The 26,612-nt window shown below is 44.3% G+C and overlaps 1 protein-coding gene across 4 annotated transcripts in view; it reads left to right on the top strand.

The window, feature by feature from the left end:
• The window catches only part of LOC126183886 (galactosylgalactosylxylosylprotein 3-beta-glucuronosyltransferase P), a 1,353,843-nt gene that overhangs the window by 1,306,113 nt on the left and 21,118 nt on the right, over nt 1-26,612 (top strand). The gene's annotated exons all lie outside the window — the stretch shown is intronic.

The raw sequence follows: 26,612 nt of genomic DNA, 5'->3' as shown, positions 1-26,612 counted from the left end.
AATATCCCAAATACATGAACACTCAGCCTTCCAAAATAAGGTCAGCTGGTCAGTACTCTCTCTCTCTCTCTCTCTCTCTCTCTCTCTCTCTCTCTCTCTCTCTCTCTCTCTCTAGGGAACAATAAATTGAAGATAAAAAAAAAAACAGATTAAAAGCAACAAGCCTGTGATAGGTTAGGTGCATTCTGATCAACTACAACTACTACGTGATCCAAAGCTCTTGTTTCCGACTGCTGGCAAGACCGTGTATAACATGCTTAATACGAGAGCAAGAAGAAAAGTTCTGAGTTGGCAGTGAAGTACTACAAGTTTTAGTCTAAGATCTAATCCTCTTTTAGATAAATGCAATTAATTCAATGTTTGTCCAGTGAGTAGATTCCCTCCGTGGGGTACGAATCTGAAAGCTCTCCGAAATACACATTAAACCCTGCAATAGACATTTAATTCGATCCTAAATGTTTGGATATTGTGAACAGTAAAATAGGCAGATGATGACAAATCTGATGAATATGGTATACATTCCAGCGATTCACACTTGAAATAGCTCAGTTTCCTAGGTACCAAAAACACATTTATGGATAGATGCAATGGTTTAATTATTTCTTTCACAGTTAAGGATTTTTCTCACTTGTTTCTCACCCACTTTATCTAAAAATCTTGTGTAATATTTGCCAGTTATCGTTTTGCCTCTTGCAGAAGTCAGACGACCTTGACGTCACGGCAATTCTCTTTAGTTGTTTGAATGACACACACAAAACACGACTGGTTGAAAAACTATATATACTAAACTATTTCAAGTTTAAGTTGACGTTTGACTTGCATTATTGCCCAAAACGTAGCAACGTAACAGAAACAAATTCCACTGAGAACAAGCTTGCATGCTGTATTTAACAAAATTTAATATATAGATCATATATAGATCATTTTACAGAATGCGAAGACGTTGAACGGGCATGTAACCTTTTTTCAATACCACATTTTAAATCTATGAGGTCTCACGACAATAGGTGAGACTGATAAAATAGGCAGCCCAAAATATATTTAGAACAAGTAACCACACTGGTGTAAGAAACAAAGAACGAAAGCAACTTTCGAATTAGGTATCATTGCCAAGTAACGTAGCTCGGTGAAACATGGACCACACATTAGAACTACTGCTGCTGTGTAGTACAGAAGGTAACGGACAGAAATAACGCAATGAGACGAACAGGAATGACACTATTATTCAAAGACAACAATCATACTTGAGTCACTGTGATTTATGACGGTCCCCTGGACATTACAAAATGCGAGTCATGATTCTTAATAACGTGCTGATCACCACGGACAGCAATGCATGCAACGTTCTCCCATCCTGGCCGAAAGTTGGTAAGGAGCTCCATTGCTTCACCAGCGCGGCTGACAAGAGGTGAATGGTCGTTGCTGCAATACGTGTCCCCAACACATCCAAGGCGTGATTGATGGGATTTAATTCGGGAACGGGCGCGACAGTCCGTTCACTGAATATTGTCTTGTTCCATCAGCTCCTCCATATGCGCTGTTCGATGCGGTCGCTCGTTGTAATCCACAAAAATGAAGTCATGGCCGAATACACACCTGAAAAGACTCACAACGGGGGGGGGGGGGGGGGGAGTACAGTGTCACTAAAACGTTAACCGGTGAGTGTATCATGTTCAAAGATTTGGAGGTCAGTACGCCCGTACAACATTATGCCTCACTACACTGTAACACCTGGAACACCAAAAGGATCATGTACGACTACATTCCTGGCTGCATTACGTGATCCAACCGCATGAGGGTACGTAATGCACCCAGGAACACAGTCGAACATAATCGTTTGGTGAATAGGTGTTGCTGCCCGTGGTAATCACACACTCCCTATAACCCCCAGGGGGTTCGTCACTCTTTGGCGGGTTCATTTTTGGCTACCACAGGGCCCCAGCCTTTGCAGCATCTTTTCCCTTCCATGCTGCATATCTATCCTCTTGCTGTACTTTTTCCCCTCCCTTGGGGAACATGTCTGGGGTGTTATTGGTAATGTTCCGCATTGTCCATCGTTGACACAAGAACAGTCTCAGCACTGTTTTTAGTTCCCTTTTCCTTTCTTTGTTTACCTTCTCCTATCATTCCTTCGCTTCGACGCTTGAGGTTCCCCTTTTTCTTCTTCCTCCCTGTGCGCTCCTGAAGACCGGCCCACGCGTCTGACGCGTTACAGGTGACTTGGTAACGCGTAATTCTCAGCTCCGGGTCGACATGTAGGGTTCGCAAGTGTCCCCTGGTACAGGCTATGCACAGGAAGGAGTGATTGCCTGAACTGCTACCTTCCCGAATTGCCGATAGGTTCCTGTCAAGTGTTCGGGAGGTGTGACCTGAGGTGTGAACAATACCTAAGGTGGGTGCGCCCCTTGTGAAGAGGGCCCCCAGTTGGAAGGAGGACGCCATCAAAGACGCTGGCAATCACGGGGGATTTTCTCGCAATGAGCCAATCATTTTCACAATACGCTAACGATTCAAAGACCCTTCCAGCTGGACCACGGTTTCTCGTGGTTTAACGTACTGAAGATGGTCAGTCTATGGCAACAGTAAAACCATTTATTATTCAGAAAGGTGTTGATGCATTTGTCGGTCCTGTGAAATCCTGCAATCGTTTATGGAATGACACTTTGCATTTGGAGACTAATTCTGATTCTCAAGCACAACAACTGCTTGCCGCTTCGCTTTTCCATGGCTATCCTGTTCGTGTCGAGGCCCATAGGCTGCTCGACAGTCTGATCGAGGCCGAAATCAAAACATAACTCTCTAATCAAGGTGTCATTGCCGTCCATCGAGTGATGAAAACGGTAAATTCCTCCTTAGTGCCCACACGCTCTCTTTCTCTCACCTTTGATGCAATGGTGCCTCCGTCCAAGATCGAAGCAGGCTATGAAGTTAACACAGTCCAACCGACTCCCATGCGCTGGTACCAGTGTCATCGTTTCTACCACACTCTAATATCTTGTCGACACACGGCCAAATGTGTAATCTGTGGTAGGGATGTGCAAGAGGGCGATTGTCCGCTTCTTTCTCCCCACCGTACCAACCGCAATGGCGACCATGCCACCTCCTCTCGAGATTGTCCCATGTATCTCGATGAGCGGGCTGTCCAGGAGATCCAGGTAAAAGAAAAAGTTCCGTACCCGGTCGCTCGCAAGTTATTGACTAGTTGCAAACCTTGAGTTCTACCGTCAGGCACTTATAATACTGTTCTTTCTATGTCTCACTCCATGAAGAACATGGCCACACAGACATGCGACCTCAAATTCATCTCTGGGGTTGTGATATCGCCCATTGTCAAGGTAACATCGCCGTCCCCTCGTCCAGCTGTGAAACAAGTCATCAAACTCTCGTCTCAAGGGGCTAAGTAACCAGCTATACAACTGGCAGGCTGGAAAGGACAGAAGGAGTACTCCAGTGAAGACTCCCGACATCCCTCCAGCCAGCCAACACCTGAGTCTTCCTCTGCTAACCAGAAGGGTTCGATGAAGTGTAACAAAGGCAAACGGTCTCCATCACCGACTCGAAGATCCTCTTCAGTTGCGTCGCCATGTGATACCTTCGTCCGGCCGTCCTCCGTATCGCCAGTGCGCACCACCAACCGTTTTTCTGCGTTGGACTTCTCAGACCGACAGCACAAGGAAGCTGATGCGTTTTTAAACCTCATGGAGCAGGATCCTCCTGCCTCTATGCCCTGTAGCAGCGAGTCTTTGCAGGCTGGCACTCGCTCGGTAGCTGCCAAGGTGACACCCCTTCATTCCTTCCTCATCATGACTCTCCTCCAACGGAACGTTCGCGGCCTTCGATCCAACAAAGAAGATATATGGCTGCTTATAGAATTTCAGTGTCCCCTTGTACTCTGCCTACAGGAAACAAAATTGCGTCCTCACGACCGCTTTGGGCTTTCGCATTTCTTCCTGGTACATTCTGACCTTCCCTCTGAGGTCGGCATTCCATTTTAAGGGGGTGTCATGTTGCTCATACGGGATGACGTTCATACGTTCATAGTCAAGCCATCTCCCTGACTACCCGTCTTCAAGCTGTTGCATGTCGCCATTTCCTTCCTCACCTGACGTTTTCCCTTTGGACGATTTATATCCCTCCATCATTCGATGTCACCAGGGCAGACTTCCTCCAGCTTATTGGGCAGCTAACTTATCCATTTCGGTGACTTTAATTTGCACCATCCCGTTTCGGGTTCTCCCAGAACCTATCAGAGAGGTGCCCTCTTGGCTGACCTTCTTAACCAACTTAACCTCTTCTCCCATAACACAGAGCACCCACATTCCTCTCCGACTCCTCGAACACCTATTTCCATTTGGAGCTATCGTTCCGCAGTGCCCAGTTTGCCCATCGTCTCGAGTGCTCAGTTCTTTTTGACACCTACTCAAGCGACCATTTCCTGGGTGCAAGGCGTTTGCTGACTCCTACCCCACCTGCGTGCACACCAAAACAGCAGCTTACTAAGGCCGACAGGCAACTTTACTCCTCACTGGCGGCCTTTCACGATCATAATCTCCCCAGTTGTGGTGACCAGATGGACTATCTTACAAACGTTATCCTAACCACTTGAGAACATTCCATTACCCGCACTTCCCGTTTACTTCGCCGTGTCCCGGTTCCTTGGTGGACTGAGGCATGCCGCGACGCAGTTCGCGTCCGGAGACTTGCTTTCCGCGTTTTTAGCTACCATCGTACAATGGCAAACTGCATTAATTGTAAACAGATGCGTGCACAGTGTCGTCATGTTATTCCGGAAAGTAAAAAAAACTAGCTGGATTTCATTCACTAGTTCTTTTAACAGATGCACTCACTCCTCTGTCGTGTGGGCAAACCTCTGACGGCTCTCTAGGACCAAGATCCATCTACATCTACATTTATACTCCGCAAACCACCCAACGGTGTGTGGCGGAGGGCACTTTACGTGCCACTGTCATTACCTCCCTTTCCTGTTCCAGTCGCGTATGGTTCGCGGGAAGAACGACTGCCGGAAAGCCTCCGTGCGCTCTCGAATCTCTCTAATTTTACATTCGTGATCTCCTCGGGAGGTAGAAGTAGGGGGAAGCAATATATTCGATACCTCATCCAGAAACGCACCCTCTCGAAACCTGGACAGCAAGTTACACCGCGATGCAGATGCCTCTCTTGCAGAATCTGCCACTGGAGCTTGCTAAACATCTCCGTAACGCTATGACGCTTACCAAATAACCCTGTGACGAAACGCGCCGCTCTTCTTTGGATCTTCTCTATCTCTCCTTCCCCAATTTCCAGCCTGACAGTAGCACACAATGTCATCGTGGACCATATTGCTATCTCCAACATCTCGGGCCGCCATTTTGCGGGAATTCCGAGCTCTTCCCACTATCACCCTGCCTTCCTCCATCGGAAACGAGCGGAGGAGGCTCGGGCGATATCCTTGTCTTTTCAGAATTGTGAGTACTATAACGCCGCGTTCACTATGAGGGAACTAGATCACGCTCTCAATTCATCCCGATCCTCTGCCCCAGGGCCAGACGCTGTTGACATTCAGATGTTGCAGCACTTTTCTCTTGCGGGCAAGCACTTTCAGCTTAATGCGCACAACTGTATCTGGACCGAGGGCACGTTTCCCAGAGGCTGGCGTGAAGCCACTGCCATAACCTTACCTAAGCCCGAAGGACGAACACCTTCCTTATACGTAGCTGCCGCCCCATCTCTCTCACCAGCTGTGTTTGAAAGGTGATGGATCGTATGATTCTTGTCCGGCTGATACGGTGGCTCGAGTCTCGCAGTTTACTAACCACTGCACAACGTGGATTTCGAACGCGCCGTTCTGCAGTTGACCATCCCACAAAGGTAGAAAAATTACAACGAAGCTCACTAACTTAGATTCAAATATATGACAAATAATGACGAAGGTCTAGTGGAGGGCTCTAATTTAGCATATATGAGAGCCCTGTCAATAGCAATGTAAACAGAGTCGGATTACCTACTGCTTTCACTTATCCTGAACGTCAAAATGAATGTCACACTCAATCAGAGAACACTGGGGACAAAACGGAAATCACACGCAGTGCTGGCCTGTACAGAGTCCTAGTGGAGATGAACTACCTTTGCCTAACTGCAATCTATATACACTGACAAAATAAATCACAAGACCATGAAGGAGTTGTGCGACATAAACGAAAGTAGGTAGGCAAGTTTCTATACCTGAAATATGATGTCTATTCAAATTTCACGCCGGCCGCACAAGAGTGGCAGTAGTAGCGCCACTATGAGAAAGTACATCAGATTTGTTTCAAATACGCGCTCTAACAACCTGCAGCCTTAGTAACCTTTGAGACTGGACGTGGTGGGTTGAAGTTAGTTAAGAATGCCTTTAAGGCGAAAAAGGCGCCATTATCAAAACCTTACTGGTTTTGAACGAGGTCGTGTAATAGGGATACGACAAACTGTGTGTTCCTTCTGCAATGGCTGTAGTCACTGGACATGATTGTAGGCAGTGGTGGTCGCGAGAAGGTGCGGTCTCAAGAAGACCGGGCTCCGGTCGGCCACGTAGCAGTACCGAAAGGGAAGACCATCGTGCTCGGCGTATAGCTCTAGCGCATCGTAATGCATCTGCAGCAGCAATTTGAGTAGCAGTTGCCACCACAGTGACACGACGAACAGCCACAAATCGATTACTTCAAGGACAGCTCCGAGCCAGACGCCCTGTAGCGTAGCATTCCGCTGATACCAAACCATCGCCATTTGCGACTTCACTGGTGTCAAGTTAGAGCTGAATGGAGAGCAGGGTGGAGGTCTGTTGTGTTGTCTGATGAAAGCTGGTTCTGCATAGATGCCAGTAATGACCGTGTGTTAGTTAGAAGGAGGCCAGTTAAAGGGCCTGCAACCAATCTGTGTGTGTGCTGGACACCCTGGTCCTACACCTGGGGTTGTGGTCTGGGGCGCGCTTTCGTATGACAGCAGGAGCACTATCGTGGTTATCCCAAGCACTGTGACTGCAAATTTGTACGTCAATCTGGTGATTCGGCCTGTTATACTGCCATTCATTAACAGCATTCCAGGTGGAGTTTTCTAACTGGATAACGGTCGCCCACATGCCGCTGTTGTGACCAAAATGCTCTGCAGAATGTCTACATGTTGGCTTGGCCCACTCGATCACCAGATCTTTCTCCAGTCGAGCACATGTGGGACATTATCGGACGACAACCACAGCGTCATCCATAAACTGCATTATCCGTTCCGGTATTGACCGACGAAGTGGTGCAGGCATGGAACTCCTTCCCACAAACTGACATCGCCGGCCGCTGGTAGCCGATCGGTTCTAGGCGCTTCAGTCTGGAACTGCTACGGTCGCAGGTTCGAATCCTGCCTCGGGCATGTATGTGTTTGATGTCCTTAGGTTGGTTAGTTTTCAGTAGTTCTAAGTTCTAGGGGACTGATGATCTCAGATTTTAAGTCCCATAGTGCTCAGAGCCATTTTTTGAAACTGACATCCGACACCTGTACAACACAATGCATGCACGTCTGCATGCTGGCGTTCAACGTTCTGGTGCGTCCACTTGTTATTAATGTACCAGCATTTTGCATTTTCAATGGCTTATCTCGCACCTACATTAATCTATGATCTTGGAATGTTAATCAGTTAAAAATGTTACCTAGACACATGTGTTCCCGAAATTTCATTACTCTAAAGTAATTATTTTTTGGTGTTGCAACTTTTTTTCCGTCAGTATCTATAAAGGAGAGTGTCCCTTTGTTTGTTTGTAGTTCATACAAATCTACATGTTTCTTCCAATCTTGATGGAATTTTCCACATTTCACCTTCAAGGGAAGAGGAAGATTACTGTTTACCTAAGATTTCGTTATCTGACTTGTAACTGATACGTATGTACTAGTACAGGGTGATTATAATTAAACTTTCGAAACACTGTAGCAATAACACCACTGGTCAGAATGACCCAACGGAATATTATCGGAGAAGCCGGAAAACGTATGGCAGACAAAAATATTGTGTGAAAATTGATCAATAGATGGCGCTGTATGTGTCAGAATGCATAAATGAAAGCACCTGTCATGCGCACGCCCCATTGAAGTTGGTATAAACACGCCGGGCACACGGCTTTCCTTCCTTTCGCGTCTGCCATCACTGTCTCAATGCAGGATCGCGCTCTGCTAGTAAAGCTGTATTACAAGAATGACGACTGTGCACACGTCGCTCTGCAGAAGTTCCGAACACTGAAGGATTTGAAAAAAGGCGTTGGTCCGATGACTGCTGTGGATCTGGAGAAAATGATTCGGAAATTCGAAAAGACGGGTTCTTTTGGTGTGCAACCTGGTAGAGGGAGTAAACGAATTGATTCGACGCCAGTGGAAGCAGTGGCCACAGCAATGCAGGGGGAGACGAGTGGTGGTGTGTTAAAGTGCAGTGCACGGTGAATTGCTCGAACAGTGGGCATGCCCTTGGACACAGTGCGTAAAATCCTACGAAACATCCTTCTTTGCTATCCATTCAGAATTACCCATGTACACGAGTTGCTTCCTGTTGACCTACCAGCAAGAGAGACCTTTGCTTTAGAATTTCTTGCTCGCTTGGTAGGGAACAATGATTGGCCTTGGAAGATTTTGCGGACAGACGAAGCCCACTTCCATCTGACGGGATATGTCAGTACACAGAATTGTCGAATATGGGCAACGGAAAATCTGCACGTAAATCAGCCAGTACCACTTCATCCTGAAAAGGGCACTATGTGGTGCGGGTTCACGGCATCATTTATCATAGTGCCATATTTTATCGAAGAGGCAGGTGCTTCCGGTCCTGTTACCTGTACCGCCACTGGTAAGCGCTATGAGCGTCTTTTGTGCAACCAGGTCATTCCAGCTCTCCAACAGCGTGGATGTGTAAATGGGATCATTTTTATGCAAAATGGTGCACCTACGCACTTTGCAAATCCAGTTAAGCAGCTGCTGAAGCGCCATTTCGGAAATGCTATAATTATCAACCGCCATTTCCCTACAGCCTGGCAGTCCCAATCACCTGATCTTAATCAGCCGGCCGCGGTGGCCGAGCGGTTCTACGAGCTTCAGTCCGGAACCGCGCGACTGCTACGGTCGCAGGTTCGAATCCTGCCTCGGGCATGGATGTGCGTGATGTCCTTAGGTTAGTTAGGTTTGAGTAGTTCTAAGTTCTAGGGGACTGATGACCTCAGATGTTAAGTCCCATAGTGCTCAGCGCCATTTTTTTTTTGTCTTAATCCGTGTGGCTTCTGGCTGTGAGGCTATCTGAAAGATGTATTCAGTGTTCCGATTGCAAACTTAGCTGCATTGAAGGCACGCATTGCGCAACACATTCTGAACGTGACCCCGGAAACACTTCGATCAGTTGTGGAACATGCTGTTTCCCGATTTCAACTTGTTGCAGAAAACGGTGTACAGCATATTGAATATGTTTTGCGCCAGTCACACCGAAGTTAATAATCCGATTTGATTTGGATTTATGCTTTTTATGTGGTTTTTGGCCCCGGGAGAATTAAAAACCGATTTTTCCCAACCGATGTGGTATGACCTTGCCGTGGTGGGTGGGCTTACGTAACTAACAGTATCACACCTGTTCACCCATGCACACTGAGTACTACCGTTCGTTTAACGTCAAACGTAAGCCTTAGGCATTTTTGTATGATTCATTTGTCATTTGTAGTCGATCACAATTAAATTCTGATGCTTACAGCGCCATCTATTGCTACATTTGTAACTATTTATTTTTCTTCTTCCATACGTTTCCCCCTTCTCCGATAATATTCCGTTGGAGTTTGACGTCATTCTGACCAGTGGTGTTATTTCTACAGAGGTTTGAAAGTTTACCTTTCATTATAATTACCCTGTATATAAAGGGGAGACGTTGTTACCAAAAGTCTGTAAAAGTTCTTGGTCTATTTACTTCTAATTTTGCCACGATCCACTAATGAATATTTCAACAGACAAAGGCTATATAGTTTTTAATATACACATTTTTAATACGAGTATCGAGAAGTATTTGATCGATTTACCTCTAATTTCTACATTCAGATGAAACACCGAAGAAAAGTTACGAAAAATGAAATGTCTAACAACATGAAATATATTTTGATAAACTGTCTGTAACTCCTGTTGCGCGAATAAATCACAGCTGCAATGTCCATCTTAGAGGTAGAAGCATCACATGTCACTAGAGCGCGAGCCGAGCAACATCTCGCGAATTTGACATAAACATGACTGCAAAATATTATCGATTAGCTGACGTTGTTACATGTGGCATATCCCCTAGCAGACATTTTAGCCCGTCTTTCACTGTTATTTTTATTATTTAAATCAACAGTTCCATAAAAATGCTAAGGCAGTTCGTGGATATAGTAAAACAAGTCACTAGATTGCGGGCCGATCAAAAAATGAAACAGAACGCGAGATTTTCTGAACCGTGACGTGAACTGTTCGGAAAGGTCGAGTCGATTTGAAGCGATTGCAGTTTCCCATGAGGCTTGCATTCGCCGTGAGTATCAAAAGGGCACAGGGCTAATCACTTTGTGTGACAGATAAAACTCCCGGCCAACACCGGACATTGCAGCTATTATGTTACAGAGTATGAAGTTCACCTGTCTAGCATTTCAATAATTGAAATGGGCTCTAATGAAAGAAGAGCGTGCAACCAGATGCCGAAACATAGTCAAACTCTCTATTGGCAATAAGGCGCCACCAAAATTAATGTCCCCATCCCATGAGTGGGTCACCGTCGTGTCTCACAAGCACACATTCCACGAGACACAGCACGGAGGTTTCGGAGTTAAAAACAGAACGTTGGAACAGAGTCTGATGATAAGCAACTTTATACCGCACGTCACCTTCCCATTCCATTTACCAGCGAAGATAATTTCTGACGCTGCCAGAATTCGATTCATTTCTGCCAACTCTAGTACTCTTTGCCGGAACTTGAGCATTTCACAATCTAGTTTCATATGTAGTATAGAGTAAGCCTAGATGTAGGTATAGTTCTAGTAAGTCGGCAGACCTCAAACCTCTATTGAGGTAGCCGGTAACAGCTGTAGTTATTTAAGCTGAAAATTAGTCAGTAAGGACTTAATCATGTTGCTTTTATTTTATGCATTTATTTAATTATATATCAACATTCAGTTTTTTTCTTTATTATACAGTTGTTTTTAACATGCTTTATCGCTTTGGTATATTATCAAGATTCTTGGAGATGAAACACATACTTAGAGTTGCCAGGTAACAGGTCTGAAATTTATAGCAATAAACTGAATTGAATTGAGTTTTATATCACATTTACCTGTCAGCCACTCCCTCCCGAACCTTCCCCGTACCGTTTCCTAATTCGAATCTATTCACTGACAAACCATGCTGATGCCCTGTCGCATTGGTGGACACACACGCACTTGTTGCTATAGCAGCAAATATTCCCAACATTTCTTTCTTTAAATTAATGAATTTGGCGATAGTTGGATATACAGGGCGGTCATTGCAAGCTATCTCTGTATCACAGCTTGAAAACTGGTACATACCTTTGATTGTCCTCGAATCCACTGAAGCGAGGAATTAACTAGTAAAAAGAAATAATCTTCAATATTATCCGAAAATTGTATAAAAATTGAGAAATAAAAATGTTTGTATTAAACAGAAAGACAGGGGCGATGACATTAGAATGATTATCCTGTGAGCTCTGGAATGAGTTATGGAAGGAAAGTTTCGCACTCTAATTGTCAATATAAATGTGATCTACTCGTTATTTCAAAACGGAGTCGGGATAAAAACTTTAAAGTCCTTTTGATGTAGTTGCAATACCTCTATCTTTATCTAGTGAAATGTCGGCTCTTTTCTAGTTAATGATATTCTTTAACAGCGTGTCTAAGAAGGTCAAAATTTGACATTTGCAAAACGGACGATACTTGTAGGACGTGAGCACATTAGACAGTCGTGACCAAAAATCATGACGAGCCCTATTTAAGTAGCTAAAGTTGCAAATAACGCCAGCGAAATGGGAGGGAATAGCTGCAGTAAAAACGGATCTAGAAAATTGAGCGATCGTCCTGCGAGACACAGGGAACTGAACGACTGTGAAAGCCTAAATTCTTCATATTAGAGAAATTTTTGCTGTAGCGTCGGTGCTGGATGCAGCTTAGAGGTAAGTGGAGCGGGCGCCGCTATTCATCACGTCAGGTGACAGCTGCGGCTGAGGAAAGCGAGCGCCTCTTTCCAGTCACATCGCTGTACCACTGCAGGATTCTGCTCGCACTGCCCGCCACACCAATAAAACACGGTATCTCTGCGGAGCCACCTGTGAATTAGCTGGTAGTCATCACACCCGCACCCATACCTACAAACTACAGTCACCTTGATGAACTATTCTGATTTACACTTTGTCGCTCCCCTAAACAATTCCATACAAATGCTTGCGTAAGTTCTTACAGAAGCTCTCGCCCGTATCATTCAATGATCTGTACGATGTGGCCTCTAATACATTGGACAGAAGATCCATACAGTCAATGAAAGACGTACGTAAATCGCAGGTACAGCCGCCTCTTACAGCCAAATAAATCGGCTGTGGGGGAACACTGTACTGATAAAAAAAAGTAGAAATTTCATCTCTATATCATCTTCCTGAAACTCGGTGGTGAAAGAAGCACCTGAAATTCGCTTGACGACGAATTAAATTAAAAGAGATAGTGGCTGCAGCTTCGATAATTCATGGAATCCAGCACCTTCTGTAATATACGTACAAAGACTCGCTTCAGTGCAGCTCGGAGTGATACATCGACATCCCATCGTGAATCGATTGCGCAGCCACAGATATGATTCAAGCGCATTGTACTTCTCTGCTGCTGATAAACTTTGCTGTGTATCTGGTCGCACGCGAAACGTCTCGTGAACGGACCGGGGCGAGTTGTGGCGCGTCAATCCTTCTGCTCACTCTGAAGATGGCTGAACGATATACAGCCGAAATATTAGAAGAAGCTGAATTTAGGCGGCTGCACACTCGAAATTTAATGGAGTAGTCATGGCACCGCGAAAACGTGAAGATGAAAATCGGCATCATAATTTGGTTTTTGTTTTTACTTCGCTTTCTCTAATCATTTGCCTTGTTTCTGTAATACTATAAGGACTTGAATTTGTGTGACTGATACAGAGGAAAGTAGAATTCCCACGCCCTCCACACACAAAACGTAGCTATAATACGTCGTCTGTAGGAGCGAACAAACTCTTAGATCTTTACGTGCCAGACTGAACTTAACTTTAGTGTTCATTTTTTGCAAATAATAACATGCTACTGAGGCAAGCAACTGGGAGATCTGATTATGTATGAACTTTCGTATTGTTATTTACAATGCTATAACTTTTATATATTACGAAATAAATTAGTCACTTTATCCCAGATGTGGCCGAATGCTGACTATGGAACAACTTAGGTGCATATTGTTCAAATGGTTCAAATGGCTCTGAGCACTATGGGACTTAACATCTGAGGTCGTCAGTCCCCTAGACTTAGAACTACTTAAACCTAACTAACCTAAGGACACCACACACATCCATGCCCGAGGCAGGATTCGAACCTGCGACTGTAGCAGCAGCGCGGTTCCGGACTGAAGCGCCTAGAACCGCTCGGCCACAGCGGACGGCTTAGGTGCATATTCTCGCCGCCTTTATTTCGGACAATAGCAGCGTACAAATTCTCTCTTGAGCTCCTGATACAAACCTTCTACTCCTCTTATCACTATCACGAAATAAACATCTGTTTCCGCCGTCCGCATGGTCCAAACGCTGTGTGATGCATATGATTTTGCTATTTGAAAGGAGCTAATAGACCCGCTATTAAGCGCACGAAAACCATAATCATCGCCATTCCTACAGTAAGAAGAGTCTCATCTTACCACATTCTTATGCTAATGAATATTTTACATAAACGTAATCAGTTTCGATCTAAGCCACGAGATTAACTAAAATAATTACACACGACTGATATGATCCCTGCAGGCAGACAGACACACACCACGTAAAATCAATGCAAAAACAAGTCAAATCCATCACTGGAACGGAAACAATAGTCCATGAACTAAGTTCAATTTTTTTCCCCCTCAGGTGGTTTCCAGTAGCGTCCTCAGAACTTCGGAGCACCCATAAGTCTCAGGATAATAGTTCTAAAAACGTCAGACAACCCTAAAAAATTACAGTGTGTTTTATTTCCATTTTAAAAAACTCGCCAAGCTCTTTCACTGATTAAAACCTACATAGAATAGCAATTAGTTCCACTACATAATACAAGACTCTTTCCGATAAGTAGTTCAGGACAGTCTTAGTTAACAACACTAACCTTCGAAATCCATAGTAGCCAATAAATGTCCGCGCACCATAAAGGGTTAACGGCAGCGTCTCCCTGTTAACTCTCCGCATTTGAAACTTAACTCTGCCGATCCTTATGGACCACAACTTAGGTCTTCATAAAACTGAAAATTTCCGAAAAATGATCACCTATGTTTAGCTTCTCGCAAGACACGACGACTTACTTTCTGTTTTTCTTCCTTATGTAATTATACACGACGAACACTCGAAAAATTTGAGTACAGAATTGGGTTCAGTGAACTCTCACAAGGAGCTGCATGGGAATCGGATTTTTGTAATTGTTTATATTTGTGGCATGTTAAGTTCAGAACTTAGACATCAATCTCCAAAAGCAGCTCAGTGGGACACTTAAAAATTCTTAAGAAAACCACCTTTAAAGTTCTGTGAGCAACTTCAATTCAATAAAGGTAGGACAGCTTTCGACGGGCTGAGTGGCTCTTTCGTTGGCTGACATGGTAGCTCAGCGTGTTCAGTCAGGGGACTTGCCACCTTATGTAATAAATGCTTCGTGAAGTTCTCATCGATGGAATTTGAGAGATATCATGCGACATCCACACAGAGTCACTGACGAATAATCGACGAAGAAACAGATCGAACGAAAGTGGGAAAAATCGGTAGCGCTAGAGACTAGTAATCGCTGGATCGCTGGTTCGAGTCTCGCTTCGGTCATTATTTTTTCTTTTTCTTTCGCTCGTTTTGAATACCTACGTCATTTAAATATAAAATTCATCAAGTACATAAGAGACGATCAAAAAGTTTCCGTTAGAGGGCGTCGCTACAGCGTATATGCAACGTATGGCGACTCCGATGCTGTTATATAAGCTTTGACGTGTAGACAAGGGATTAATGTGGCATTCGTGTCTTTTCGACGCGCGTGCGGTAAATACGTAAACGAACTATGGCGACAACATTACCAAATGCGAAATTACCGTGCCTGTGTCCTGAAGACGTATGATGCAATGGTCCTTCGAACGTGCATGCGGCCCCTGAACGATGTGCGATTCTAATTATGTCCAAAACAAACAAACAAAGAGAAGTCGGTGTCTCCCAGTTTCTCTCTCAAACATTCATTTTTTTGTTTCCCTAGCAATGCCACCAATAATACCCGTAATCCTGCCATTAATACGTCATTTATATACCGCAAAAAACTACCAAACCGTAGTTTTAGTAGAACACAACTCTAATCACAACATACTCGATTTTAGCACGATTTCTGTAACAAAAAATATATTTTTTAAACAAACTGCTAAATTCTGGTCAGCTATAAACTATCAGAAAACTAATGATTTTTATGTGGTTAAACATACGTTTTTACTTACTTACATAAAAAGAGAATATTTTTAACTGTACCTCTACATGAATCTTCTTCTAATTACTTTGTACAACTATCTGTACATTATACATGCGTCCGTGACCTCTAGAATTGTATTTGCATCCTTTATATATGGTTGAAGCATGCATGGCAGCTTTAAATGATCAGCGTTTACAAAATAATTTGCGATGTGAATGTAAATTTGCTCGTTCCGCGTCATAATGATTTATCATACAAATGATCCATGGAACATGAGACCAACTAACTGACACAATACCACACAGGCGACCCTGCCCTCCGGTTAAAATTTTCTGTCTCATTATGTAATATGTTGCCAAATGCACAGTTAATTGTGAATTTATCAGTGTTATTGGTGTGTTTTTTCATCTGCATGTTATAATTATTGCTCTTCCTCGCTTTATCCAAAGTGAGTGTCCTAATGCTGTGCAGTCTTCCGCGCACAGTTTTTCTACAACTGGTTGATTTCTGGGCGTTCCTAAACTGATTTGATAAAAGCAAAATAACTCACAAAAGGATAAGTTGGACTGTTTTTGTGCCTCAAAGCTTAACGATAGGATAAAAAATCTGGACTGATAACCCATCTGAATTAAATTCCATTGCTTCACAGGAAAATATTTCTTCATATTGCACGTTCTGCTCAAAAACAAACTTTTTAATTTTCGTCGTTATCTGACTTCAAACAAATAACATGAAGCTTTATAGCCAATAGATGTGCCAGACATATATCGTTTCTCCTCATCCTCCCTACACTCGCTGCACCCCCTCCAACCCCCCCTCCCCAACACACACACACCAACACACACACACACACACACACACACACACACACACACGTGTGCGCGCGCGAGCGTGCGAAAAGGTCCTTTTATTCTGTGCGCTGCACTGCGAAACGAATTCGAAATACTTCGCTTTATGTTGTTCGGAAATTCCCAAGCACTTGATAACACATACGCTAGCTGACAAATAAAAGTATATAACTGTACTTGATTCGGTCCAACACAGAGACTAAATTTGTCTGAAAATATGGGTACTAATTCAGACAAGTTGTTTAATTCAAGACAGCAAGAGTAGAGCATATTTTCCTCAGTAGGGATTTTTTACTGAACTTCTGTATGCGTGATTGAACGTCAGAGACGAGCTTTACAGAAATATTTCGTGCCAAGTTAGAGCTCGAAGTAGATGTTTAGCTTTCGCAGCCAGAATTCTTCCAATGAACTATCCTAACAGGCCAGGTAGCTCAATTGCAGCTGATATCTCCAAATTTGAGTTTATAAAGCCTTATAGGGAACGTAACATAGAAAAAATGGTTCAAATGGTTCTGAGCACTATGGGACTTAACTGCTGTGGTCATCAGTCCCCTAGAACTTAGAACTACTTAAACCTAACTAACCTAAGGACATCACACACATCCATGCCCGAGGCAGGATTCGAACCTGCGACCGTAGCGGTCACGCGGTTCCAGACTGTAGCGCCTAGAACCGCACGGTCACTCCGGCCGGCGTAACATAGAAATGAAGGTTCGCGTCAGTGAGAAATATACAATTTAAATGTCATATTAAAAGTGGAAAGAAGTCCACATTATTATTTATAGCTTCAGTAATATGGTTGGAAACGGAGTTGATCGAAATCATCCAACAGGACCAATGTTCCCTTGCAGCAGGAAACCATGGCAGAAGTGCATTAGATATCATTTTTTCAGCATATTTGCGACCTATATCGTTTTTGAATATGCGCCAAAATGTTGTAGAGGATTACCAAGTGATTTCCATAATGATTTCTTTATGTGTGATGATCGGGAAAATACGATGGTACGCGCTCGAATATCTGTTCCATCGTTAGTACAATATCTGCATCAGACGTTCTGAAGCCAAAATAATACTGTCGTACTTGATTAAGTCATCGTGGAATAGTTTAGAAGATTGCACGTCTAATTGCTACACCCTTTTGGTCTTTCACACAGTGGTTTCTCTTAACTTTTGAATCCTCGGGACGTTGCTTCGCTTTTAGGGGCAAATTTCTGCCCTAAGAGCAAGAGAATGCGTTCTGAGCTTACATTCGTTCTTCAGCCGCCTTTTAACGAGACAGAAAATCTACAGCCACTGTAGCTTGTGATTTTTCCTGTTATTATTTAAAACCTTTGCAAATTACTACCTACAGACGCGAATCACTAGACCAAAAGGTATAGGGAATAGAACAGAAGTGTTTAACGTCTGTCGAAAACGAGGTCTTTAGAGACAAAGCACAAGCTCGGAGTAGGAAAGGAAATCGACAGTGGCCTTTCAAAGGAACCATCCCGGCCGTCATTTGCCATAAGCGGTTTAAGGAAATTACGGGAAACCTAAATCTGGATGGTCAGAAGTGACTAGGGGTGGGAAGGGGCAGAGTAGGCGGGGGTCGTCTCTCGATGCCCGGCCCTTTGCACCGATGGGAAGAAGGAGGGCAGGAGGAGAAGGGTTACTCGGGAAGAACTGAACAAACGTAATGCTATCCGGAAGCAGGAACCTTTTATCTAGTCGATATATACGACGTCATATCGTACCTTGAAGAGAGAAGAGAAAAAGGAGGTTCGTCTTCCGATTGAAAGAAAATAAACAGCAGTAACTCCCCTAATAGTTGCACCCAGAGTCCTCATGTTGCTATTATCATCCTAGCGTTTCTTTTCTTATCTATTATTGGGTCACCGTTTTCGTTCTACGTCATCAGCATTGCAGCATGTCCATCGTCTCTCAAAAAATGTCTCTGAGCACTATGGGACTTAACTTCTGAGATCATCAGACCCCTAGAACTTAGAACTACTTAAACCTAACTAACCTAAGGACATCACACACATCCATGCCCGAGGCAGGATTCGAACCTGCGTCCGTAGCGGTCGCACGGTTCCAGACTGTAGCGCCTAGAACCGCTCGGCCACTCCGGCCGGCTATCGTCTCTCGACATGGATGATCCACCTGTGCAGTGGGTTGTGTAGCGCACTCCACAGGTATCTCGAAAAATATTGTCTATATCTGAGATTCCTAACTATCGGGCAAAGCCGTACATGCGTGTAGTTCCAAAAATCAAGTACATCCTTTGGGCGCTCACTAAATACACTACTGGCCATTAAAATTGCTACACCAAGAAGAAATGCAGATGATAAACGGGTATTCATTGGACAAATATATTATGCTAGAACTGACATGTGATTACATTTCCACGCAATTTGCGAAATCAGTACCCAGAACAACCACCTCTGGCCGTAATAACGGCCTTGATAGGTCTGGGCATTGAGTCAAACAGAACTTGGATGGCGTGTACAGGTACAGCTGCCCATGCAGCTTCAACACGATACCACAGTTCATCAAGAGTAGTGACTGGCGTATTGTGACATCCAGTTGCTCGGCCACCATTGACCAGACGTTTTCAATTGGTGAGAGATCTGGAGAATGTGCTGGCCAGGGAAGCAGTAGAACATTTTCTGTATCCAGAACGGCCCGTACAGTACCTGCAACATGCTGTCGTGCATTATCCTGCTGAAATGTAGGATTTCTCAGGGATCGAATGAAGGGTAGAGCCACGGGCAGTAACACATCTGAAATGTAACGTCCACTGTTCAAAGTGCCGTCAATGCGAACAGGAGGTGACCGCGACGTGCAACCAATGGCACCCGATACCATCACGCCGGGTGAGCCGGCCGGTGTGGCCGTGCGGTTCTAGGCGCTTCAGTCTGGAACCGCGTGACCGCTACGTTCGCAGGTTCGAATCCTGCCTCGGGCATGGATGTGTGTGATGTCCTTAGGTTAGTTAGGTTTAATTAGTTCTAAGTTCTAGGCGACTTATGACCTCAGAAGTTAAGTCGCATAGTGCTCAGAGCCATTTGAACCATTTTGAACGCCGGGTGATACGCCAGTATGGCAATGACGAATTCACGCTTCCAGTGTGCGTTCACCGCGATGTCGCCAAACACGGATGTGACCATCATGATGCTGTAAACAGAACATGGATTCATCCGAAGAAATGACGTTTTGCCATTCGTGCACCCAGGTTCGTCGTTGAGTAAACCATCGCAGGCGCTCCTGTCTGTGATGCTGCGTCAAGGGTAACCGCAGCCATGGTGCCCAAGCTCATAGTCCTTGCTGCTGCATACGTCGTCAAACTGTTCGTGCAGATGGTTGTTGTCTTGCAAACGTCACGATCTGTTGACTCAGGGATCGAGACGTGGCTGCACGATCCGTTACAGCCATGCGGATAAGATGCCCGTCATCTCGACTGCTAGTGATACGAGGCCTTTGGGATCCAGCACGGCATTCCGTATTACCCTCATGAACCCACCGATTCCATATTCTGCTAACAGTCATTGGATCTCGACCAACGCGAGCAGCAATGTCGCGATGTGATAAACCGCAATCGTGATAGGCTACAATCCGACCTTTATCAAAGTCGGAAACGTGATGGTACGCATTTCTCCTCCTTACACGAGGCATCGGAACAACGTTTCACCAGGCACCGCCGGTCAACTGCTGTTTGTGTATGAGAAATAGGTTGGAAACTTTCCTCATGTCAGCATGTTGTAGGTGACGCCACCGGCGCCAACATTGTGTGAATGCTCTGAAAATCATTTGCATATCACAGCACCTTCTTCCTGTAGTTTAAATTTCGCGTTTGTAGCACGTCATCTTCGGGGTGTAGCAATTTTAATGGCCATTAGTGTACATTCATTGTTACTGACACTCCAAACGCATATTTCAGTTTACTCTAAGAGGCGGAGGTGTCTTAAGTTAGCGCAGAAGCCTCACGAATTACCTGGCCGTCGAAGAGTTCATTTAAATATCCTCGCACAGCACGACTGTTATGTGCGGGTGCCGCATCATGCTGCAACCACACGCGTAGCCGTATGTCCAGGGGAACATCTTCCAGAAGGCCGGTTAGAGTTTCTTGCAAGAAGTAAAGGTAATTTTCCCCGGTAAGTCGAGGAGGTCACCCACAATGCCTGCCAAAATGTTGAGCGAAAATCGTTCCTTGTGTCCGTGGACGTATGAACCATGGACCTTGCCGTTGGTGGGGAGGCTTGCGTGCCTCAGCGATACAGATAGCCGTACCGTAGGTACAACCACAACGGAGGGGTATCTGTTGAGAGGCCAGACGAACGTGTGGTTCCTGAAGAGGGGCAGCAGCCTTTTCAGTAGTTGCAAGGGCAACAGTCTGGATGATTGACTGATCTGGCCTTGTAACAATAACCAAAACGGCCTTGCTGTGCTGGTACTGCGAACGGCTGAAAGCAAGGGGAAACTACGGCCGTAATTTTTCCCGAGGGCATGCAGCTTTACTGTATGATTAAATGATGATGGCGTCCTCTTGGGTAAAATATTCCGGAGGTAAAATAGTCCCCCATTCGGATCTCCGGGCGGGGACTACTCAAGAGGATGTCGTTATCAGGAGAAAGAAAATTGGCGTTCTACGGATCGGAGCGTGGAATGTCAGATCCCTTAATCGGGCAGGTAGGTTAGAAAATTTAAAAAGGGAAATGGATAGATTAAAATTAGATATAGTGGGAATTAGTGAAGTTCGGTGGCAGGAGGAACAAGACTGCTGGTCAGGTGACTACAGGGTTATAAACACAAAGTCAAATAGGGGTAATGCAGGAGTAGGTTTAATAATGAATAGGAAAATAGGAATGCGGGTAAGCTACTACAAACAGCATAGTGAACGCATTATTGTGGCCAAGATAGATACGAAGCCCACACCTACTACAGTAGTACAAGTTTATATGCCAACTAGCTCTGCAGATGACGAAGAAATTGAAGAAATGTATGATGAAATAAAAGAAATTATTCAGATTGTGAAGGGAGACGAAAATTTAATAGTCATGGGTGACTGGAATTCGAGTGTAGGAAAAGGGAGAGAAGGAAACGTAGTAGGTGAATATGGATTGGGGCTAAGAAATGAAAGAGGAAGCCGCCTGGTAGAATTTTGCACAGAGCACAACTTGGTTTAAGAATCATGATAGAAGGTTGTATACATGGAAGAACCCTGGAGATACTAAAAGGTATCAGATAGATTATATAATGGTAAGACAGAGATTTAGGAACCAGGTTTTAAATTGTAAGACATTTCCAGGGGCAGATGTGGACTCTGACCACAATCTATTGGTTATGACCTGTACATTAAAACTGAAGAAACTGCAAAAAGGTGGGAATTTAAGGAGATGGGACCTGGATAAACTGAAAGAACCAGAGGTTGTACAGGGTTTCAGGGAGAGCATAAGGGAACAATTGACAGGAATGGGGGAAAGAAATACAGTACAAGAGGAATGGGTAGCTTTGAGGGATGAAGTAGTGAAGGCAACAGAGGATCAAGTAGGTAAAAAGACGAGGGCTAGTAGAAATCCTTGGGTAACAGAAGAAATATTGAATTTAATTGATGAAAGGAGATAATATAAAAATGCAGTAAGTGAAGCAGGCAAAAAGGAATACAAACGTCTCAAAAATGAGATCGACAGGAAGTGCAAAATGGCTAAGCAGGGATGGCTAGAGGACAAATGTAAGGATGTAGAGGCTTATCTCACTAGGGGTAAGATAGATACTGCCTACAGGAAAATTAAAGAGGCCTTTGGAGATAAGAGAACCACTTGTATGAACATCAAGAGCTCAGATGGAAACCCAGTTCTAAGCAAAGAAGGGAAAGCAGAAAGGTGGAAGGAGTATATAGAGGATCTATACAAGGGCGATGTACTTGACGTCAATATTATGGAAATGGAAGAGGATGTAGATGAAGATGAAATGGGAGATATGATACTGCGTCAAGAATTTGATAGAGCACTGAAAGACCTGAGTCGAAACAAGGCCCCGGAGTAGACAACATTCCATTGGAACTACTGACAGCGTTGGGAGAGCCAGTCCTGACAAAACTCTACCATCTGGATAGCAAGATGTATAAGACATGCGAAATACCCTCAGACTTCAAGAAGAATATAATTATTTCAATCCCAAAGAAAGCAGGTGTTGCCAGGTGTAAAAATTACCGAACTATCAGTTTAATAAGTCACAGCTGCAAAATACTAACGCGAATTCTTTACAGACGAATGGAAAAACTAGTAGAAGCCGACCTCGGGGAAGACCAGTTTGGATTCCGTAGAAATACTGGAACACGTGAGGCAATACTGACCCTACAACGTATCTTAGAAGAAAGATTAAGGAAAGGCAAACCTACATTTCTAGCATTTGTAGACTTAGAGAAAGCTTTTGACAATGTTGACTGGAATACTCTCTTTCAAATTCTGAAGGTGGCAGGGGTAAAATACAGGGAGCGAAAGGCTATTTACAATTTTTACAGAAAGCAGATGGCAGTTATAAGAGTCGAGGGGTATGAAAGGGAATCAGTGGTTGGGAAAGGAGTGAGACAGGGTTGTAGCCTCTCCCCGATGTTATTCAATCTGTATATTGAGCAAGCAATAAAGGAAACAAAAGAAAAGTTCGGAGTAGGAATTAAAATCCAAGGAGAAGAAATAAAAACTTTGAGGTTCGCTGATGACATTGTAATTCTGTCAGAGACAGCAAAGGACTTGGAAGAGCAGTTGAACGGAATGGACAGCGTCATGAAAGGAGGGTATAAGATGAACGTCAACAAAAGTAAAACGAGGATAATGGAATGTAGTCGAATTATGTCGGGTGATGCTGAGGGATTTAGATTAGGTAATGAGACACTTAAAGTAGTAAAGGAGTTTTGCTATTTGGGGAGCAAAATAACTGATGATGGTCGAAGAAGAGAGAATATACAATGTAGACTGGCAATGGGAAGAAAAGCGTTTCTGAAGAAGAAAAATTTGTTAACATCGAGTGTAGATTAAAGTGTCAGGAAGTCGTTTCTTAAAGTATTTGTATGGAGTGTAGCCATGTATGGAAGTGAAACGTGGACGATAAATAGTTTAGACAAGAAGAGAATAGAAGCTTTCGAAATGTGGTGCTACAGAAGAATGCTGAAGATCTGATGGGTAGACCACATAACTAATGAGGAGGTATTGAATAGAATTGGGGAGTAGAGGAGCTTGTGGCACAACTTGACTAGAAGAAGGGATCGGTTGGTAGGACATGTTCTGAGACATCGAGGTATCACCAATTTAGTATTGGAGGGCAGCGTGGAGGGTAAAAATCGTAGAGGGAGACCAAGAGATCAATACACTAAGCAGATTCAGAAGGATGTAGGTTGCAGTAGGTACTGGGAGATGAAGAACCTTGCACAGGATAGATTAGCATGGAGAGCTGCATCAAACCAGTCTCAGGACTGAAGACCACAACAACAACAGTCCGTGGACGTACGTGATGTGTTTCCCCTTGCCCAGTAATGAAAATTTCGAGTGTTTTAAAGGCCATCCCAATGGCAGGTGCAGTTAACGGTAAACAACACAATGCCGGGGAAGTCGGGATCTCGTGCAACACGTCGCAGAATCCACCGACAAAACCCTAGCCTGTGTTCTCAGACCGCCACAGGATTTAGGTCGTGGACAGGGTGGAAACTAAATGGATACTGGCCGTCATCCCTGAAAACATCCCAGACTTACCGATGAGTGACCCCCATGTCGTGTCTAACCGCTCGAGTACTTGCCGTAGGTGCTTCCTCGAAGCGCTCGAGAACAGTCTCTTCAAGTGCAGCATCCTGTCGTGTTCCAGGTCTTCCAGCATTACCATTATATGCCGCTAACGAACCTGTTTCGCCATGTCGCCGGTGAACTGCTGTAAACGTTTGCGGATGTGGGTGGCGTCTTGCTGGGTACCGTTCTTCATACAACTGTCGAGCTTCGTGCGCATTTCCGTCGGCTAGTCCGTAAACAAAAACCATATCTAGTTGTTCTTCAAACGAATACTGTGCAGCGCCGGCCGGAGTGGCCGGGCGGTTCTAGGCGCTACAGTCTGGAACCGCGTGACCGCTACGGTCGCAGGTTCGAACCCTGCCTCGGGCATGGGTGTGTGTGATGTCCTTAGGTTAGTTGTTTAAGTAGTTCTAAGTTCTAGGGGACTGATGACCAAAGTAGTTAAGTCCCATAGTGCTCAGAGCCATTTGAACTTTGAACTTTGAACTTTTCACTGTGCAGCCATGCTTACTGCATGACTAAATTGCAGGTGACGTGTGTGTGTTCCGATGCGAAACTTTTGTATGTATGTCTCTGACGTGAGGTGGAGACAAACAGCAAAACCTATTCGATACGTGTGCGTATCACGCGGGGGCAGTGACTGGGCGAGGGACGTTTGTAAGTGTGAACCGATAACCAAAGCGCTGCCTGTCAACCGATGAACGGCAACAGGGCAATTCCACGGCCAACTGGAGACCGTGGCGCCACGTTTCCGTAGTTTAAAAATGGTGCGTTGTCGATCCTCACAAGATTAGTAATTTCAGTTGCTACTGGCATCAGCTATCCAGGGTTAAAATTTCGTGACACAATTTTTTCCACCCTGTATAGTTTCCACCACGTTCTGTCACTGTCTCCGTTGCAGAGCGCAGCAAATCTCCTTCGCAGTCGCCAAGGGTGGAGCCACAAAAGCGTCGCCTGTGTAACTGAATTCCAAGTAGAAACGCCCAAGGCAGAAGAACTGTGCCGGGATGTTTTGTAAAGACACCGGGGACTCGAGGCAGGCTTCCTGCAGCAAGGTCGTGAGGCTGGTGGGCAGCAGTGCACTAAGGGTAAAAGTGAACCAACAAAGAGGGCCACCGCTCTTTCGTAAACACTTGGGCTTTGAACCTTCGTCCTCCTGATTGTGAGTCCGGTGTGCTGATCACTGCGTCACCGACGTCGGTAATATGGAGGATCCATCAATCGCGTAATCCGCTCTGCGTGTTCGTTTTTCAGTGCATTTCGTATAATAATTTTTCCAAAAATGACCTATTCTTCTTACCACAAAGCTACTAAGAGTAGGCCTAATGCTGCATAAATAACAGAGAAGCATATTCGAAGAGATTATTGGTATCAACGATTGTATTGCGGATGCTACGAGAGCTAGCTATGAAGCTTTCTTTCGGTACATGTCAGCAGTACAGGTACACCTTAAAATTCCCACAGCACAGTACCGTAGAACGCCGCTGTTGTTTCCAAAACAACATGGCGCACGCAATTGGTAAAGTATAAAATGAAAAAGAAATTTAAACATCACAGCTTAGTCTATTTCATTGTTGCCAATTCTCATTATAGTGTTGATACTGTCTCCGAACACTTAAGAGCCATACAGAATTCAGTATTTCTGCTCCTCCACACAGAAGAATAGATTTCTGATGTTTAAGATCCGACGAGTAACGTGTCGTACCGAGCGTAGTAGTAATATTAAGATAATGGGTTCGGATTTGGTAAACGACGCTTCAAATACCTGTTCACCCATCCCAGTTTAGTTTTTCGTGGTTTCCTCAAAGCATTTGAGATGTACACAGTAACATGAAGAAGCAGACCACGGGGAAGATCAGTTTGTGTTTCAGATAAATCTAGAACACCTGAAGAAATACTCACTCTACCATTCATCTTAGAAGATAGATTGATGAAAGCAAAATAACGTTTATAATGTTTGTAAATTAACATAAAGCTTCCAAAATTTTGACTGGAATACATTCTCTGAAATTATGATTGCAGTAGGTATAAAATTACAGGGAAAGAAAAGATATCTCCAACTTGTACAAGAACCAGGCTGCAATTACAAGAGTCAAAGAACATGAAAGATAGGCAGAAGTTAAGAAGAGAGTGAGACGAGGTTGTAGCTTATCGTGGATATTATTCTGTGTGTATTATATATTCACTAAACTGTGAAGGAAAGCAAGGACATGTTTGGAAAAGGAATTAAAGTCCAGAGAGAAGAAATACAACATTTGATCTTTGCCAGGGGCACTGTAATTCTGTCACAGACGGCTAAGGAATTGAAATAGTAGT

Source organism: Schistocerca cancellata, chromosome 4 (genome assembly GCF_023864275.1).
Source record: "Schistocerca cancellata isolate TAMUIC-IGC-003103 chromosome 4, iqSchCanc2.1, whole genome shotgun sequence".
Classification (NCBI taxonomy): Eukaryota; Metazoa; Arthropoda; class Insecta; order Orthoptera; family Acrididae; genus Schistocerca; species Schistocerca cancellata.
This window is presented reverse-complemented; position numbering and strand designations above follow the sequence as displayed.